The sequence below is a fragment of the Schistocerca cancellata genome, chromosome 2 (genome assembly GCF_023864275.1).
Source record: "Schistocerca cancellata isolate TAMUIC-IGC-003103 chromosome 2, iqSchCanc2.1, whole genome shotgun sequence".
NCBI lineage: Eukaryota > Metazoa > Arthropoda > Insecta > Orthoptera > Acrididae > Schistocerca > Schistocerca cancellata.
In genome coordinates, this window is record NC_064627.1 from 136,705,407 (window position 1) to 136,723,444 (window position 18,038).

At 47.7% G+C, this 18,038-nt stretch overlaps 1 protein-coding gene and 1 pseudogene across 1 annotated transcript in view; one reads left to right on the forward strand and one right to left on the reverse strand.

Moving 5' to 3' along the window:
• The window catches only part of LOC126161413 (protein quick-to-court), a 765,830-nt gene that overhangs the window by 271,919 nt on the left and 475,873 nt on the right, over positions 1–18,038 (forward strand). The window lies entirely within an intron of this gene.
• LOC126163612 (5S ribosomal RNA) lies at positions 15,192–15,309 on the reverse strand (annotated as a pseudogene).

Here is an 18,038-nt window from a genome sequence, read left to right on the forward strand (position 1 = left end):
TATTTTGTCAGATGATAATTATGATAACAGAAACCGGTCGCCAACAATAGAAAGAAAATAATTTGCACTTCAGACTGTTGAGTTTTATTCTTATATAAAGTAAAAACCGGTGAAGTCGGAACATGCGGTCAAAATTTTTTACATGAAAGATACACTGGAGGGAAAATAAATTAGTACACCTGGAAGGGCGACGCAGATTTTGATCCGACGACGGTATAGGCCACCTGTGAGATAGTAAGCCCGCCCGGTTAGCCGTGTGGTCTAACGCACGGCTTTCCGGATTGGGAAGGAGCGCCTGGTCCCCGGCACGAATCCGCCCGGCGGATTTGTGTCGAGGTCCGATGAGCCGGCCAGTCTGTGGATGGTTTTTAGGTAGTTTTCCATTTGCCTCGGCGAATGAGGGCTGGTTCCCCTTACTCCGCCTCAGCTATACTACGTCGGCGATTGTTGCGCAACAAGTTCTCCACGCACGCGTACACCACCATTACTCTACCACGCAAACATTGGGGTTACACTCGTCTGGTGTGAGACGTTCCCTGGGGGAGGGGGGGGGGGGGGGGGGATCCACCGGGGGCCGAACCGCACAATAACCCTGAAAGAGTGGTTCGGTGTGGTGCGGCGGAGGGGTGTAGTGGACTGCGGTAGTCGTCCTGGGGTTGTGGACCACTGCGGCTGCGGCGGGGACGGAGCCTCTCCGTCGTTTCTAGGCCCCCGGTTAACATACAAGATAATACAATACATTACAATGCGAGACAGTAGCTGTTCTGATAATGGTTTCAACGTCGTCCGGTAGATACCGTGGTGGCTTAGCTAGCAGAACTCCGTGTGTGTCTATCCTTTAATGGGGAATGCTCACAGCCACAAGACACCTAACCGACGCCTTCAAAGGACTCAAGGACCCACAGAGAGACCAAGTCCCTTTGCAAGTGAATACATAATAAAGTGATAAAGTGAAAGTATTTCTCACACTTTGCCACTGCAGAAGTAAAAACCACCAAAGGCGATCACTCTTTTGACACAACATAAAAAATGCAACAAGGCTGAGTATGCTGCAAACACATGAAGCAAGCAAGCAATCATGCCACGGAGACCCATTAGTGCTTCCTACAACCAAGTGAGCGAGATTGAAGGAGTCAAATTGTGGCCTTCAGAGTGGCGGGATGGTCCTTTCAGAGAATTCCCACACAAGTTGGACGCGCTGCTTCAGTTGTAAAACGATGCTGATATAAGCGGTCACGTGAACATTCTCACACCCATAGACGAGCTTCTGGACGTTCAGATACCACAGACGTCCACCAGGATCGTCGTATTGTAAGGGCAGCAATGGCAGATCGTACAGTGACCACAGCACAGATATAAAAGCTTGTGAGTCCAGACGTGTCAACACGAGCTGTTGAGAACCGGTTACTAACAGTGGGAGTAGGGGCGCGCACGCCTCCAGCCGTCTTCCACTCACGCCACAGCACCGACGAGCACGGCTCCACTGGTGGCTTCAGAGAAGCGCTTACAAGGTGGAACGGCGCGCCGTCGCCTTCAGCGATGAAAGTTAATTCTGCCTGCACGCAAGTGATGGTCGTTTACGCGCGCAACGTAGACATAGTGAGCGGTTTCTCGTAGAGTGCATTCCTCCAAGACACACTGGCTCCACCCCAAGTCTTCTGGTCTGGGATGTGATAAGCTACAACTGCTGTTCACCTCTCGTGTTTCTGATGGGGACGCTAATCAGCACGTGCAGAATGTTGTTGTACCATATACACTCCTGGAAATGGAAAAAAGAACACATTGACACCGGTGTGTCAGACCCACCATACTTGCTCCGGACACTGCGAGAGGGCTGTACAAGCAATGATCACACGCACGGCACAGCGGACACACCAGGAACCGCGGTGTTGGCCGTCGAATGGCGCTAGCTGCGCAGCATTTGTGCACCACCGCCGTCAGTGTCAGCCAGTTTGCCGTGGCATACGGAGCTCCATCGCAGTCTTTAACACTGGTAGCATGCCGCGACAGCGTGGACGTGAACCGTATGTGCAGTTGACGGACTTTGAGCGAGGGCGTATAGTGGGCATGCGGGAGGCCGGGTGGACGTACCGCCGAATTGCTCAACACGTGGGGCGTCAGGTCTACACAGTACATCGATGTTGTCGCCAGTGGTCGGCGGAAGGTGCACATGCCCGTCGACCTGGGACCGGACCGCAGCGACGCACGGATGCACGCCAAGACCGTAGGATCCTACGCAGTGCCGTAGGGGACCGCACCGCCACTTCCCAGCAAATTAGGGACACTGTTGCTCCTGGGGTATCGGCGAGGACCATTCGCAACCGTCTCCATGAAGCTGGGCTACGGTCCCGCACACCGTTAGGCCGTCTTCCGCTCACGCCCCAACATCGTGCAGCCCGCCTCCAGTGGTGTCGCGACAGGCGTGAATGGAGGGACGTGTCGTCTTCAGCGATGAGAGTCGCTTCTGCCTTGGTGCCAATGATGGTCGTATGCGTGTTTGGCGCCGTGCAGGTGAGCGCAACAATCAGGACTGCATACGACCGAGGCACACAGGGCCAACACCCGGCATCATGGTGTGGGGAGCGATCTCCTACACTGGCCGTACACCAGTGGTGATCGTCGAGGGGACACTGAATAGTGCACGGTACAAACCAAACCATCATCGAACCCATCGTTCTACCATTCCTAGACCGGCAAGGGAACTTGCTGTTCCAACAGGACAATGCACGTCCGCATGTATCCCGTGCCACCCAACGTGCTCTAGAAGGTGTAAGTCAACTACCCTGGCCAGCAAGATCTCCGGATCTGTCCCCCATTGAGCATGTTTGGGACTGGATGAAGCGTCGTCTCACGCGGTCTGCACGTCCGGCACGAACGCTGATCCAACTGAAGCGCCAGGTGGAAATGGCATGGCAAGCCGTTCCACAGGACTACATCCAGCATCTCTACGATCGTCTCCATGGGAGAATAGCAGCCTGCATTGCTGCGAAAGGTGGATATACACTGTACTAGTGCCGACATTGTGCATGCTCTGTTGCCTGTGTCTATGTGCCTGTGGTTCTGTCAGTGTGATCATGTGATGTATCTGACCCCAGGAATGTGTCAATAAAGTTTCCCCTTCCTGGGGCAATGAATTCACGGTGTTCTTATTTCAATTTCCAGGAGTGTATTTTGCCGTTCTTGCAAGAGGAAGGTGATGTCTTGTTCCAACAGGATAATGCTCGCCCACACATTCCCCCTGGAACTAAACGTGCTCTGGAAGACACGCAGCGACTTCCCTGGCCAGCTCGACCTCTGGACTCGTCTCCAAAAGGAACACATGTCGTATTGTCATCTCGTAGAATCGGGTGTACTGCCGGTGATCCGCGTCTTCCCAACACGATATTTCGATGTCGTAACTCGGCGTCTTCATCAGGTGTCCCCTGAGACTGGTTGACGAGCTGGCCTTGTCCCATATTTATGCCTGGGCGGTGTGTGGCGCTCCCTATGCCGTCCGCGCCCTCTGTGGCCATTTCTGGCGGTGGTATCAGTCTCTAGGCGCTCCATCTTCAGTCCGCGCCCATTGCGGCTCTCTTCTGAGGTCTCAGACATCCCAAGGCATACAGGAGAAGACCTCCACTATTCATCCCGGCCGTGAACATACCAGAGATGACCCCAATGGACCAAGTACTGGGGATCAACAGAATCCTGGGATTCGACGTGACGATAGAGCCTCTGCCTGCAGAACTGGGCACCAGGCCTCAGTGCTTTAAATGCCAACAAGAGGGGCACGTGGCAAAATACTGCCGCAACCAGTCAACCTGTGTCAAGTGCGCTGTGGCGCTGTGGCGAGCCGCACGTGGCCAGCTGGAGTGGGTGCAAGGCCTTTGCGGACCATGCCAAAAACGACAAGGCGCGGCGAGCTGCAATTGGAGAACACGCCAAGGCCAAAAACAAGAGAAGACGGAGAAGACGAAGAGGACCAACGAGATGGCAACAAGCTGTCCCCCTGAGCGGACAGCCGCCCCCACCATCAGTGAGAGTGGCAAAGGGGCGGGCCGGCCGACCGCGAATAGGCGGCGTCCGCCGGCGCCAGACCGCCGACAAGTCGAGGACGCCGCAGCGGCAGAAGGCGGCGCACGAGAGGACAGCAGCGAAGAAGGAACGCACGCAGCCATCGAAGCCGCGCTGAAAGAAGCGGAAACGCGCTTCGAGATCGCGCTGCATGCGGAGATGAAAGCTGCTTGCCTCATGCTACGGGAGGCATTCGAGCGCAAGCTGCGAATGGCAGCGGTGGCGGTACAAATGGAAACACAACCGTCTATTGCAAGTGACCAAGCCGAGCAGACAAACCGCGCCGCGCTGATAGACGTAGAAGTGATGACGAAAGAAGTCATCACAGACAGCAGATGCATATTTGACCTCGAGATAATGGAGTATGTATGTCCAAATCGTGACGAGCGAGGCAGAGATCAGTGCAGCTGCCTGGAGTACCGGCCGCAAAGGAAGAGAGAAGAGGAAGAAGCACGCCTGCGGGACGAAGAGGAGAAGCGACAGCGAAGAAACGGATGCTACTCCAACTACCGCCGCAGCTACCACTACTGACTGGAAGAGCAGCCCATGAAATGAGAAGAAACAACAACCACAGGTGGCAACACCAGCAGTTCTGGTCGTGTTTTGCAGGTTTTCCTCAGGCCGTAAGGTGAATACCGGAGTTGCCCCCAAAATTCCTTCAAATAAATTCCCAATTGCGAGATTTAAGTACCCCCCCCACACTCATTAGCACATATGCAAACGAATAAAATAAAATAACCAAATGATGTCCCCTGTACACCCTCGGCTGAAAAAGAGCAAAGTAAGCTCTAGTAAGGCCCGCGTTCTCCTCATATTGGGGAAGGAATGAAAATTGCTAAAAAAAAAAAAGAAGAAAAAATCCTAAGGCAGAAGGAACTTCAACAAAGCCATGATAGTGCTAGGATCGCGCCTATCGGGCGCGGACCCAATAGGGAATGCCTTGAGATGTCTGCTACCTCAGAAGAGAGCCGCAACGGGTCTTGTACGCAACTTGGGAAACCAAGTGCACTGGCGCCCGACCACAAGGTGGCCAGACCTGTTGCTGGAGTGAAGGCACGCCGCAACATGAGCCAGATGAACTAAAAGAAGCAACGTAACCGTGAGGAAGATTCCGACGAGAGGACAACTTCCAAAACACCCTGGAAGAAGTAGGAAAGGCTTGATCCGCTCACCCTACAACACACCGGAGTACGAAGCTCCGTGAATTTGCGTAGCGTAGCGTAGCCGCCACGGGCGCGGACCGAAGATGGAGCGCCTAGAGACTGATACCACCGCCAGAAATGGCCACAGTGGGCGCGGACGGCATAGGGGGCGCCACACACCGCCCACGCAAAAATATGGGACAAGGTCAGCTCGTCAACCAGTCTCAGGGAACACCCGATGAAGACGCCGAGTTACGACGTCGAAACATCGTGTTGGGAAGACGCGGACCACCGGCAGTACACCCGATTCTACGAGATGACAACAAATCGCCGGGAAAGTCTTAGAAATTACGTGTCGTATTATTGGACGTGAAGTGACCCGTGCGACGCGTCAACCAACAACTCTTCCAGACCTGCGCGAACAGGCGTGGCAGAATGTGCCCGCTGACACTATGTGCCACCTGTACGATCTACTAGATGGCAGAGTCGGCTCCTGCATTGCCGCCCGTGGAGGCTACACCACGTACTAATACGGGTGATTCAGCATGGGCCGATAGCTGCTTCCTCAGAATTACTTGCGCTGTTGTACCGTAAACGTAATCATTTCATGTAGTCCATATGCACTGTTGCAACAATAAATCCTGAGTGAATTGGCAAACTCTATAAGATTGTATTAATTTCTTTTCCGGCAGTGTATTTTCTCACACGTTGTGCTGTGAAGATGCGGGAGCTGCATATCGAAGAGGACAGTTCAGCTGTAACTGGCATTTACTATCATATGCATTGAGTAGTGTTTCGCAGTAGCTTAAGATAATGAAGATAATGAACTTGGGAAAACCAGGGGTCAAATCACTTTCCGGCGGTCCTCATTTACATTATACATGTTTTCCCTAAATCATTGGAGGCGAATGCTAAGATAGTTTCATAAACAAGATCGCTAATAATTTCCTTGCCATTCCTTTTCCACTCGAAGCTGGTGGTCTGTTTCTGATGACGTTGTCGTTGATGGGGCGTTAAACCTGTCTATACCCTTCTTATCATCTTGGCAACGGGACGTTAAACTATCTGATCTTTACTCATTCCTTTGAGAACCTTCATCTTCCTTCAAAGGTGGAAATTACAATTTGAGTAGCAGACTTCTCCTTATATTTTCCATATGCAAAAATACCAGAAATCAGTCTAAAAGTGATCTCCACATGGACAAAGGAACATCTTCTTCCCGTTTAGCTCATTTTTTTAGAGATTTAGCTGTAGTAATTCTTCAGTCCATATGCACACAGCTTCTGCAGTAGTATTTTCGTTGACTCTGCATTCTCTAGACCCATATTAAGCTCAGTTTCGTGGCACCGGTCACACTATTAGAGGAAACAATGTTTTAATACATACCAGCAACACTATAATCGACATATCCATCTTTTAATAACCATAAATTCTAGAGATACTTAAGTTCGTCCACATAGGGCTCGTATTTCTATGAACTGTGTGTGTAACGTTGACGTACTCACGCTGACAGCACGATACCCAAATCTGAGCCCGATAGAACAAGTGTGGAACCAGGTCAGACGTCAATTCCGTATCAAAGATATCAAGAATCAGTTACAATAACTGTAGGTCCGCTTGGTTCAGGAAACGGTACATTCGTGCTACGAAGGATGCAACCTCCTTCTAATAAGTGGCCACATACTGCCAAATTCTTTTTAAATTTGACTTGATTTTGTAATCACTGAAATAACACCACAGACCCTCTTAAACAGTGAAATTTCAGTTCGTTTCCTCCTCCTTTTTTTTTTCTTTGCAGGCAGTCTATGCTGCATAATGGTAGCATACGGTGTTCAAGAGAAAATGTCGTCTCTAAATATAATAGCAGAAGAAAAATTAAGTGTAATGGAGTGTTTAAGATAATCCTCATTTATCGTTCCAGCTCAGTTGTACATTTTTAATTAGATTGCATGTTTCGATCACTCATGCTCATCTTCAGATGGAAGCAGTTTCGCCAACAGCCCCCCTTGTCTATTCTGAACCACATGTCAGAGTACTCGCTTTTCTCATTTCTGCTACTTCTCATTACTTTCGTCTTTCTTCGATTTACTCTCAATCCATATTCTGTACTCATTATATTGTTCATTCCATACAAGAGATCATTTAATTCTTCTTCACTTTCACTCAGGATAGCAATGTCATCGGAGAATCGTATCATTGATGTCCTTTCACCTTGGATTTTAATTCCACTCCTGAATCTTTCTTTTATTTCCATCATTGCTTTTTCGATGTACAGATTGAACAGTAGGGGAGAAAGACTTAATCCCTGTCTTACACTCTTTTTAATCCGAGCACTTCGTTCTTGGTCGTCCACTCTTATTATTCCCTCTTGGCTCTTGTACATGTATATTACTTGCCTCTCCCTGTAGTTTACCTCTATTTTTCTCAGAATTTCATCCTGCACCATTTTACATTGTCGAACGCTTTTTCCAGCTTGACAAATCCTATGAACGTGTCTTGATTTTTGTTTAGTGTTGCTTCCATTATCGACCGCAACATCAGAACTGCCTATCTGGTGCCTTTATGTTTCCTAAAACCAAACTGATAGTCACCCAACACACTGGGCACATAAATTCATTTTATATAACGGACATGCCGTGGAGCTTTACTAAGGGGCACGTTCCATGTTTTTCAGATGTGCCTGATCTGATGAAATGCTCTGCAGTTAACCTTTTTCCCCAGATCAAAAGCTCAGATGCAGTGACAATTACAGGTGCTAAAAAGTGTCAGAAGGCCGAAGCCAGCTCAACACAACCAATGGAACGGCGCACAGAGAGACATTTCAACGGTTTACTCAAAATTGCTCTAGTTTTAAACGAGCATCTTTTTCCTTGTGGAAGGCGTAGTGATACAGTGAAAGCCACCTTTCCAGTATTTGGGGCTGAGCCAGTATAGAAAATCCTGTGGCAAAAAGGAAACCTACTACGTCTGGGCAGGCAGGCTCTGGCTCCTTGGCCTCCCATGTAGTTGGCTACGGCTCTATTTTTTGAAATCAGAAGGCTACCAGAGTGTGGCGCCAGCTATGCCACAAAAGTTCTGACCTTAACCACATTCGGCTCCTTCAGTTTGTGTTTCGACATGGACTGAGAGTTGTAGCTATCGTCACCGTCGCGGCCGCCATGCAGTAGTAGCCGTTCAGCTGCCCATTTCCTTGAATAGAAAACATCAATGTCGTTCGAATACTCACGACGTTTCGTTCACTTGGCGAACGCGATTATCTGGCGCTAGGACTGCAACCCAATGTCGTCAGCCATGTGCCAAGAGCCACCGAAATCTCCTCTTTGTCGCCTCGACTGTTTCTCATGGTTCAGCATCTCTCTCAGATTTGATCCTACTATTGTGTCTATAGATGAGATTCAGTTCATATTTTTTGTGACGTTTATCAATGTGCATCGACAGAGGCTGCCCACGGCTTAATGTATGTCGTGAATCCGAACATACGTATTATAAAAATGGATGTACAGGGTATGTATGTATGTTCCACATCTCTTCCTAAACAACAGGACCGATTTCAACCAAATTTGGTACACGTATCCCTTACTGTCAGGTAACAGTCGCTATTGGGATGAGAACCACCAACTCATGATAGTTCAGGTGATATGACGTCATAAACAAGATACGCGAAAAGTTTGTAGCATCGTGCATCATGAAGTTTGTTACTTCTGTGCTACTAACTAACTAAAATACTAACACGAATTCTTTACAGACGAATGGAAAAACTGGTAGAAGCCGACCTCGGGGAAGATCAGTTTGGATTCCGTAGAAATGTTGGAACACGTGAGGCAATACTGACCCTACGACTTATCTTAGAAAATAGATTAAGGAAAGGCAAATCTACGTTTCTAGCATTTGTAGACTTAGAGAAAGCTTTTGACAATGTTGACTGGAATACTCTCTTTCAAATTCTGAAGGTGGCAGGGGTAAAATACAGGGAGCGAAAGGCTATTTACAATTTGTACAGAAACCAGATGGCAGTTATAAGAGATGGGGGGCATGAAAGGGAAGCAGCGGTTGGGAAGGGAGTGAAACAGGGTTGTAGCCTGTCCCCGATGTTATTCAATCAGAATATTGAGCAAGCAGTAAAGGAAACAAAAGAAAAATTCGGAGTAGGTATTAAAATCCATGGAGAAGAATCGCCGATGACATTGTAATTCTGTCAGAGACAGCAAAGGACTTGGAAGAGCAGCTGAACGGAATGGACAGTGTCTTGAAAGGAGGATATAAGATGAACATCAACAAAAGCAAAACGAGGATAATGGAATGTAGTAGAATTAAGTCGGTTGATGCTGAGGGAATTAGATTAGGAAATGAGACACTTAAAATAGTGAAGGAGTTTTGCTATTTGGGGAGCAAAATAACTGATGATGGCCGAAGTAGAGCGGATATAAAATGTAGACTGGCAATGGCAAGGAAAGCGTTTCTGAAGAAGAGAAATTTGTTAACATCGAGTATAGAGTTAAGTGTCAGGAAGTCGTTTCTGAAAGTATTTGTATGGAGTGTAGCCATGTGTGGAAGCGAAACATGGAGGATAAATAGTTTGGACAAGAAGAGAATAGAAGCTTTCGAAATGTGGTGCTACAGAAGAATGCTGAAGATTAGATAGGTAGATCACATAAATAATGAGGAGGTATTGAATAGAATTGGGGAGAAGAGGAGTTTGTGGCACAACTTGACAAGAAGAAGGGATCGGTTGGTAGGACATGTTCTGAGGCATCAAGGGATCACAAATTTAGCATTGGAGGGCAGCGTGGGGGGTAAAAATCGTAGAGGGAGACCAAGAGATGAATACACTAAGCAGATTCAGAAGGATGTATGTTGCAGTAAGTATTGGGAGATGAAGAAGCTTGCACAGGATAGAGTAGCATACAGAGCTGCATCAAACCAGTCTCAGGACTGAAGACCACAACAACAACAACTCCATTCGCAATAAATTTCGCAGATAGTATCCACATATACCGCCAAATGCACGTACAAAATTATGTCGTTCTATATGACGCCTAGGCCAGGAGATATGACGTCATAAGCACTGAGATGTGTGAAAAGCTGTCGCATCATGGATGACGTATAAATTTATTACTTCTTTGCTACTTACTCTTTTCTAAGCATATTTCACAGACATTATTCCCAAATGTCGCTGAGTTGACGTGCACACATATATAATTGTACGCCACACAGTTCAAGAGATATGACGTCATAAACACTGACAGGTGAGATCAAATGCCGCATCATGCACGAAATCTTAATACATTTATGTTTTGCTAGTTAGACACACCTATAGTTCAGTCAACCTAAGGATATTCCTGACAGCTGGCAGCACTTTGTACAGTTTTCAACTGCGAAGCGCCAACGGCTGTAGGTGAAAACAATAGTCGTCTATAGAGCTATGAAGAGGCGTTGCCATAGAGACGTTTACAAAATCTCGTTGGCAACACACGAAGGAGCTGCACCCAGCTGCCTAGACAAGTACCTACAAATATCAAGTTCTGAGTTAAACATTACAGAGAATTTGTATTCTGCATCCGACGTTAGTTAATTCCGATATTGTTGTTATACATTTGTACATTATACATAATTGTTTGTACGAATTTTAAATTCTAAAAGTGTTTTCACAAATACGTCGAAATGAAACTTTTTCCACATTACTCTACAAACTTAGTTCATTTTTTTGTTTCTTATAGAAAACTGGCAAAATGAATACCAGGGCACTGCCTTGTTTGTTAGCCAGTATGTAAATATTTTGTTTTGTTCAATTCGGAATTCTGAATATAACTCTCTTTACTCTATTTTTATTACTCCTTAATTTCTGTCTTATTAGTATTGTGATATCCTCTCATCTTTCCTAGTATCCAAACAAACCAGGATCTCCTTGTAAGTAGGAACGTCGCCGACGCCTTTCACAGGCGGATACTGGATAGGAAATAAATTTAAAGTCCCCGTCGCATGTCAATATTTACCTCGGCCGCAGACTGGGACAAGCGCCTTTCGTTTCCACCGCCACTGATTGAAGAGCTGCGGGAAGCGGCTGGGTGAGGTAGTGCTAAATTTAACCCCGTGACTTTGGTAAAAGGGAGGTCGGACGACCCTTAATTAGACCGGCTTTAATAGCGTAGCAGCGCAGATAATTAATTCGGATACGCCAATAAGACTCTGCTCGTTAATCTTCGGAGCAGTACGTTGCGTCATTTTGTCTCGCGTGCTGCATACTGATCGCGCAATTCCACCAGACAGCGGGGAAGTGGTATCGGCTTTTTACCTGCTGTTCCTACACGTCCCACAGGCCAGTCTAAATATAACAGGGCGCGGGAGTGGTCGGAAAACCTGTCACATATTCTTCAAGCCCGATGAACTACGTAGAGGTATATCAATAGCATTATCATAATGCAGTGGTGTGGTGAAGAGTTTTTAGCAAACAGAACACAGCATGTTGTTATCAATGGAGAGACGTCTACAGACGTTAAAGTAACCTCTGGCGTGCCACAGGGGAGTGTTATGGGACCATTGCTTTTCACAATATATATATAAATGACCTAGTAGATAGTGTCGGAAGTTCCATGCGGCTTTTCGCGGATGATGCTGTAGTATACAGAGAAGTTGCAGCATTAGAAAATTGTAGCGAAATGCAGGAAGATCTGCAGCGGATAGGCACTTGGAGCAGGGAGTGGCAACTGACCCTTAACATAGACAAATGTACTGTATTGCGAATACATAGAAAGAAGGATCCTTTATTGTATGATTATATGATAGCGGAACAAACACTGGTAGCAGTTACTTCTGTAAAATATCTGGGAATATGCGTGCGGAACGATTTGAAGTGGAATGATCATATAAAATTAATTGTTGGTAAGGCGGGTACCAGGTTGAGATTCATTGGGAGAGTCCTTAGAAAATGTAGTCCATCAACAAAGGAGGTGGCTTACAAAACACTCGTTCGACCTATACTTGAGTATTGCTCATAAGTGTGGGATCCGTACCAGATCGGGTTGACGGAGGAGATAGAGAAGATCCAAAGAAGAGCTGCGCGTTTCGTCACAGGGTTATTTGGTAACCGTGATAGCGTTACGGAGATGTTTAACAAACTCAAGTGGCAGACTCTGCAAGAGAGGCGCTCTGCATCGCGGTGTAGCTTGCTCGCCAGGTTTCGAGAGGGTGCGTTTCTGGATGAGGTATCGAATATATTGCTTCCCCCTACTTATACCTCCCGAGCAGATCACGAATGTAAAATTAGAGAGATTAGAGCGCGCACGGAGGCTTTCAGACAGTCGTTCTTCCCGCGAACCATACGCGACTGGAACAGGAAAGGGAGGTAATGACAGTGGCACGTACAGTGCCCTCCGCCACACACCGTTGGGTGGCTTGCAGAGTATAAATGTAGATGTAGATGTAGATGTAGATTCTGAAAATGTTGGTAACGCATGCAACACGAAACTTATCAGTCGTGTGTACTCTGCATGTGAAATTATTCACTCACTATCGTTTCATCCATAGCGGAACTCGGCTCTGCAGTTCTTCTTGCGAGACTTCTCAGTAGCGGCGTCGAAAAATGAGTTTAGAACTTTCATCTGGCTTAACGGATCCTTTTCCATCGATATGATGAAGAGCGCGGACAGACGCTTTTTTCCACGCGCGTTCGTGTTGAAGGTCTTTATTCTTTTCATTGCGGAAAACGATCGGTCTACTGACGGCGATGTTGCTCGCTTGGTTAAAATCAGTTCACGGAGTTTGTAGAGTTCTGGAAGTCCAGTGTGAAGTTGATTTCGACACAGGAAACTTTTTAGCTCCTTCACATACTTGGCTTCAAGAAGATGTGAGGTAAACAAGCACTCGCTTGGGGCTTTAACCTAACTTCCCCTGTATTGTCCTTAAATTTTCAAACACCTCCTTGGGAAAAATATCTGCAAAGCTTGAGAACTACTTTGTGTTAAATATTTCAATCAACTTTATGTCAGGCAGCGAATCAAATCTGTCGTTTAACAGCAAGATTATAGTACTAATATATAAAGGTACATCCTCCTGTACAGTTGTTTCTGTGCACTTTTCCTTTCTTCTCTTGCTTGGAATGCCTTCAGCCTTGCATCATATTTCCACTGAATCTCCTAGTGCGCAGGTTTTCCTTCAAGTCTTCCACTTTTTTTCTGTAAAATTTAATAAAAACCAGAAACTCCTCCCGAACAGGTGGTGAAGGCCCAACGGAAGCGACTGGCCGCCGTGTCATCCTCAGCCCACAGGCGTCACTGGATGCGGATATGGAGGGCCATGTGGTCAGCACACCGCTCTCCGGGCCGTATGTCAGTTTCCGAGACAGGACGAGTGCAGCCCGCTTGCCAACAGCGCTCGGCAGACCGGATGGTCACCCACTTCGGTGATCTGACGGGAACCGGTGTTACCACTGCAGCAAGGCCGTTGGCTCTAAAATTTAATATCCAAGTATTTTGACTGCACAGTGTTAAGTGCAATAACGTCTGTCAGTGAAAATTGTTTTTCGAACGAACACAAAAAGAAGTTAAGTCGAAAAACTCTAACAGCATGAGAAATCCACAAGCTTCAGTAACAGCAGTTGTATCCCAATATTGTGGATCTTCCAAAATGTACTTGTACAAATCTTCAACCCTATGACTAGGCAGTTTGTACCAAGAGACTTGCATAGCTCCATCTTGTTGGTGTAAGTTTTGGACATACGTTCTTCACTATTGCATCTAATAAGTTTGTTCTTTTCGATGAATGGACGAAAAAAGTTACAAAACCACTAAGATTAGCAAAAGCACTGTACACGCACTCATCAACTTGTGGCCGTAAGAGTGTATAAATGTGCTCGTGGAATTACTTCTCCCATTTTTGTTTGCACACCATTTAAATGTCGCGCCATGACGGCCTTCACATCAAACCTCTGCGCGATCAACTTATTTTTCATTCAAATTCTTCAACACATCTCTGTTATTGTTTCTGTCCGTCTACGACTGCTAAAGTAACTAAACCCTGCAAATCGACCGTAAACGTCTCCCTCCTAAGAGTCGGCAGACGAATTTTCTCCGCTGTTTCGGCAAATATTTGCAATTTCTTTTTGGCAATGTACAGCTGGAGTCAGCCCAGCCATATACTGCTCATCAAGTCTTTCATGCAACGCCCAGTGCCAACAGAAAGTATCGGTTTTGTTACGAGCAAAATGGTTGTTCGAGCGGACTTTTGTGAGCCCAATCGATTGAGCGGTCACAGATTAATCTAGCGCGGTATTTCTTTCATCGATATGTATTAACAGGGACAGTAAAGTGAAAAGGATAACCAGTAGCCGGCCGCTGTGGTCGAGCGGCTCTAGGCGCTTCAGTCCGGAACCGCGCTGCTGCTACAGTCGCAGGTTCGAATCCTGCCTCGGGCATGGATGTGTGTGATGTCCTCAGGTTAGTTAGGTTTAAGTAGTTCTAAGTTCTAGGGGACTGATGGCCACAGATGTTAAGTCCCATAGTGCTCAGAGCCATTTGAGCCATTTTTGATAACCAGTGCTCCAGCAGCAGCGACTGAGCAGCGCTGCTGCCGACACAGCAGTCAGCATGGGGCAGCTAAGGATGCGGTTTGAACTTTTTCTTTGGAGGAGAGGTGGTGTGGTGCCACTCCACGTATTGCCGCTTTGCTTGCGTTTCGCAGTGATGAACCGATGTTTCAACGCCTGTAACAAAGCTCAACAAAATATTGTGAGCACCAGCCTCTCAAGACACAAACAGTTCCGCACAGATGGTCCTTCATTGCTCTTTACGGACTTCTCTTAGCATGCTGTCTTCAGGCCACAAGTGGCCTATCGGGTCCGTCCGACCGCCGTGTCATCCTCAAATGAGGATGCGGGTGGGAGGAGCGAGGTCAGCACACCGCTCTCCCAGTCGTTATGATTGTTTTCTTTGACCGGAGCCGCTACTGTTATGTCGAGTAGCTCCTCAATTGGCATCACGAGGCTGAGTGCACCCCGAAAAGTGGTAACAGCGCATGACGCCCCGGATGGTCACCCATCCAAGTGCCGGCCACGCCCGGCAGCGCTTAACTTCAGCGATCTGACGGGAACCGGTGTATCCACTGCGGCAAGGCCGTTGCCATGGTCTTGTGTTAGGCGGCGAGGAACTCATCGTGTACACACTTTTGAGTACCCCAACTGGTAGACGAGTGTGGCAGCAATACCAGCAGAGACGGCAGGATGTAGGGCACAAAGGGCACTGAAGTATGTGGCTTGTGGTTTGTCCTTGTCCACAATGACAGGACGTGTATTCTGTTATGAAGCCCAATCTCTTCAGGTTGCCTCTGGATCGTCCAACTCCTGATCGTAATCTGTTTAAAGATTTCCATACCATCCAGTTTTCATTGAGTGCAGGTGGTAGTTATTCAGCTTGTGGCATCCATCCGTGTAGGTAAGGCGTCGACTTCTTCCATAACTCCAGCCTTGCCTCCTCTGGTGAAATGGTGAGCTTCTCAGATGTCCTCAGGAAGCTCTTTCGCGTGCCCAGCCGTTGCTGTGATGGATTATGTCCGTGCAGTGGATGGGCATTGTTCTGGTCCACTTTCAGTCTCTCCTTGTTGCCAGTCACTGTTCTGCGTCCCCATGGTGGCGCTGTTCCAGCCAGGTAGTAGAGCCTATCAGTTGGGGTAGGTCTTAAGCAACCTGTGATAAAAGAAAAAAGTGGATCAAATGGCTCTGCGCACTATGGGACTTAACTGCTGAGGTCATCAGTCCCCTAGAACTTAGAACTACTTAAACCTAACTAACCTAAGGACATCACACACAGCCATGCCCGAGGCAGGATTTGAACCTACGACCGTGGTGGTCGCGCGGTTCCAGATTGTAGCGCCTAGAACCACTCGGCCACCCCGGCCGGGGCGTAGCAAGGGCTAGGTCATCTACATATAAGAATTTCCTTGTGTCCAGGGTCAGTGGCTCGTCGTTGATAAAAATGGTGAAGAGAAGTGGAGCCAAGACGCAACTGGGCGTACCCTGGGCGTCAGATTTCTCTGGCGGCTGATCCTTTCACACCAGAAACATCATCTTGGTCCTTTTCAGGACCACAGATGACCATCATATCGCTGAATATAGTTGACGGCAGTTATGAAGCGGGGTGTTTGATTGTAATCCGTCGATCACCTGCATACAAGAATCTCTTTGTGCCCGGGGTCAATGGCACGTCGTTGGAGTAAATGTTGGAAGAGAAATGTAGCCAAGACGCAGCCTTGCGTACCCTGGGCATCAGATTTCTCTGGACACTGCAGGAGTCGCAGCTGTGGAAAGACGGCCGGCGCGCGGGAAATCGGACAGGATTGCGCGTCCTCGGAATGATGACAGGTGCCTCGTCCAACGACTCACCATGCTTCTTCTCACTGACAGGTCCCCATAGACATTATGGAAGAGCGATGCTCTGGTTTTCCACCACAAGAAACTCAATAACAGGTCACTGCTTCGAACGAACCTCCATTACAGATGCCATTTTGAAGGCTACGTATATTGCCGCCACCTATCGGAACTTCACTGAACTACAGCGTCTGAATCGGGAATATTCCACGATATCCCACAGCGCCCGAAAACCTCAAACCACACACACACAACAAATCCCTCATTTTTTCAACCGAAATTGGACGAGAAAAAAAAGTATTGCATTAGTCATTGAACGCAGCAAGCAACTTTCGAACATTCTTCAGTGCCGTTTCCCAACACTGACTGATCACATTCACATGTCTGACAACGCATACGAAGAAGTGTCGGTATAAAATTAACATTTCATCTTTTTGTAATCTTGGGAACGGGCTGATTAGAGAATCCAGTGTGCCACCTCGCTCGGGGCAAAAGCACGACTCGTTGGTCTACAATACACGCCTCCAGTCAGCTACTGTCCACTTACTGCGTCGTTTGGCCCATTGTAGAAGTGCATATTCATGCCCTGTTGTGAGCAATGGCGTTTTACGGGTGACACGATTCCAAATGCCCATTACCTGCAGTTCCCTTCGCAATGTTCGTTCGGAAACATTGAAATGAACCTGGATTCATTGACAACGTTATTTCCTTTTGAGTTTGAAAATGAACGTCACTGACAAGAAGCTATACTCGTCTCCAGTGCCCGTCGGCTTGTATCTTCTTAAGCCGCCAGTTATAATCCGTGCTAAATGACTGCCAGTGATGCACCATTCCTTGTAGACGCGTTCGGCACTCCATTCTGACACTCCATCCTTTAAAACATCAGTCATGGGGTAGTCATGTTCATGTCCAAACACGATACCTCCTTCCTGCCATTCTGTCACGTCTCATCATCTTACTGGGCTTATTTTTTTACAACTGAGTGGCACACAGACACGACTTCACCGACAAGGCTTACGCCAGCCATAGAGGATCACATCATTTCCTCAGGATCTGCAGCACTACAAAGGCCCAGTCTGCTCTTTTAAGTGGATGCCTAACACACTGTCCAGTGACATTAATGTGACCGCCTGTTAAAAGCCTGAACGACCACCTTTAGCAGCTGGGACTGCTACGAGACGTCCAGTAAGAGAGGCAGTGAGAGGTTCTGGAAGAAACCGCCAGGGGTGTGGAGCCGTGGCAACTCCAATGCCGTGACCAGCTGCGCTAGGTTTCTCCAATGAGAATCTATAGCGCGAGCAGCCCGGTCAAGACAGTCCCACAGATTCTCGGTTGGTTTTAAATCCGGGAGTTGGTGCCGAGGAGAACGAGGTAAACTCATGGTGGTGCTCTTCCAATCACGCACGTAAACTGCGAGCTGTGTGCTACGTTGCATTGTCCTACTGGTAGATGTCATCGTGCCGAGGAAAAGTAAACTGCATGTAGGG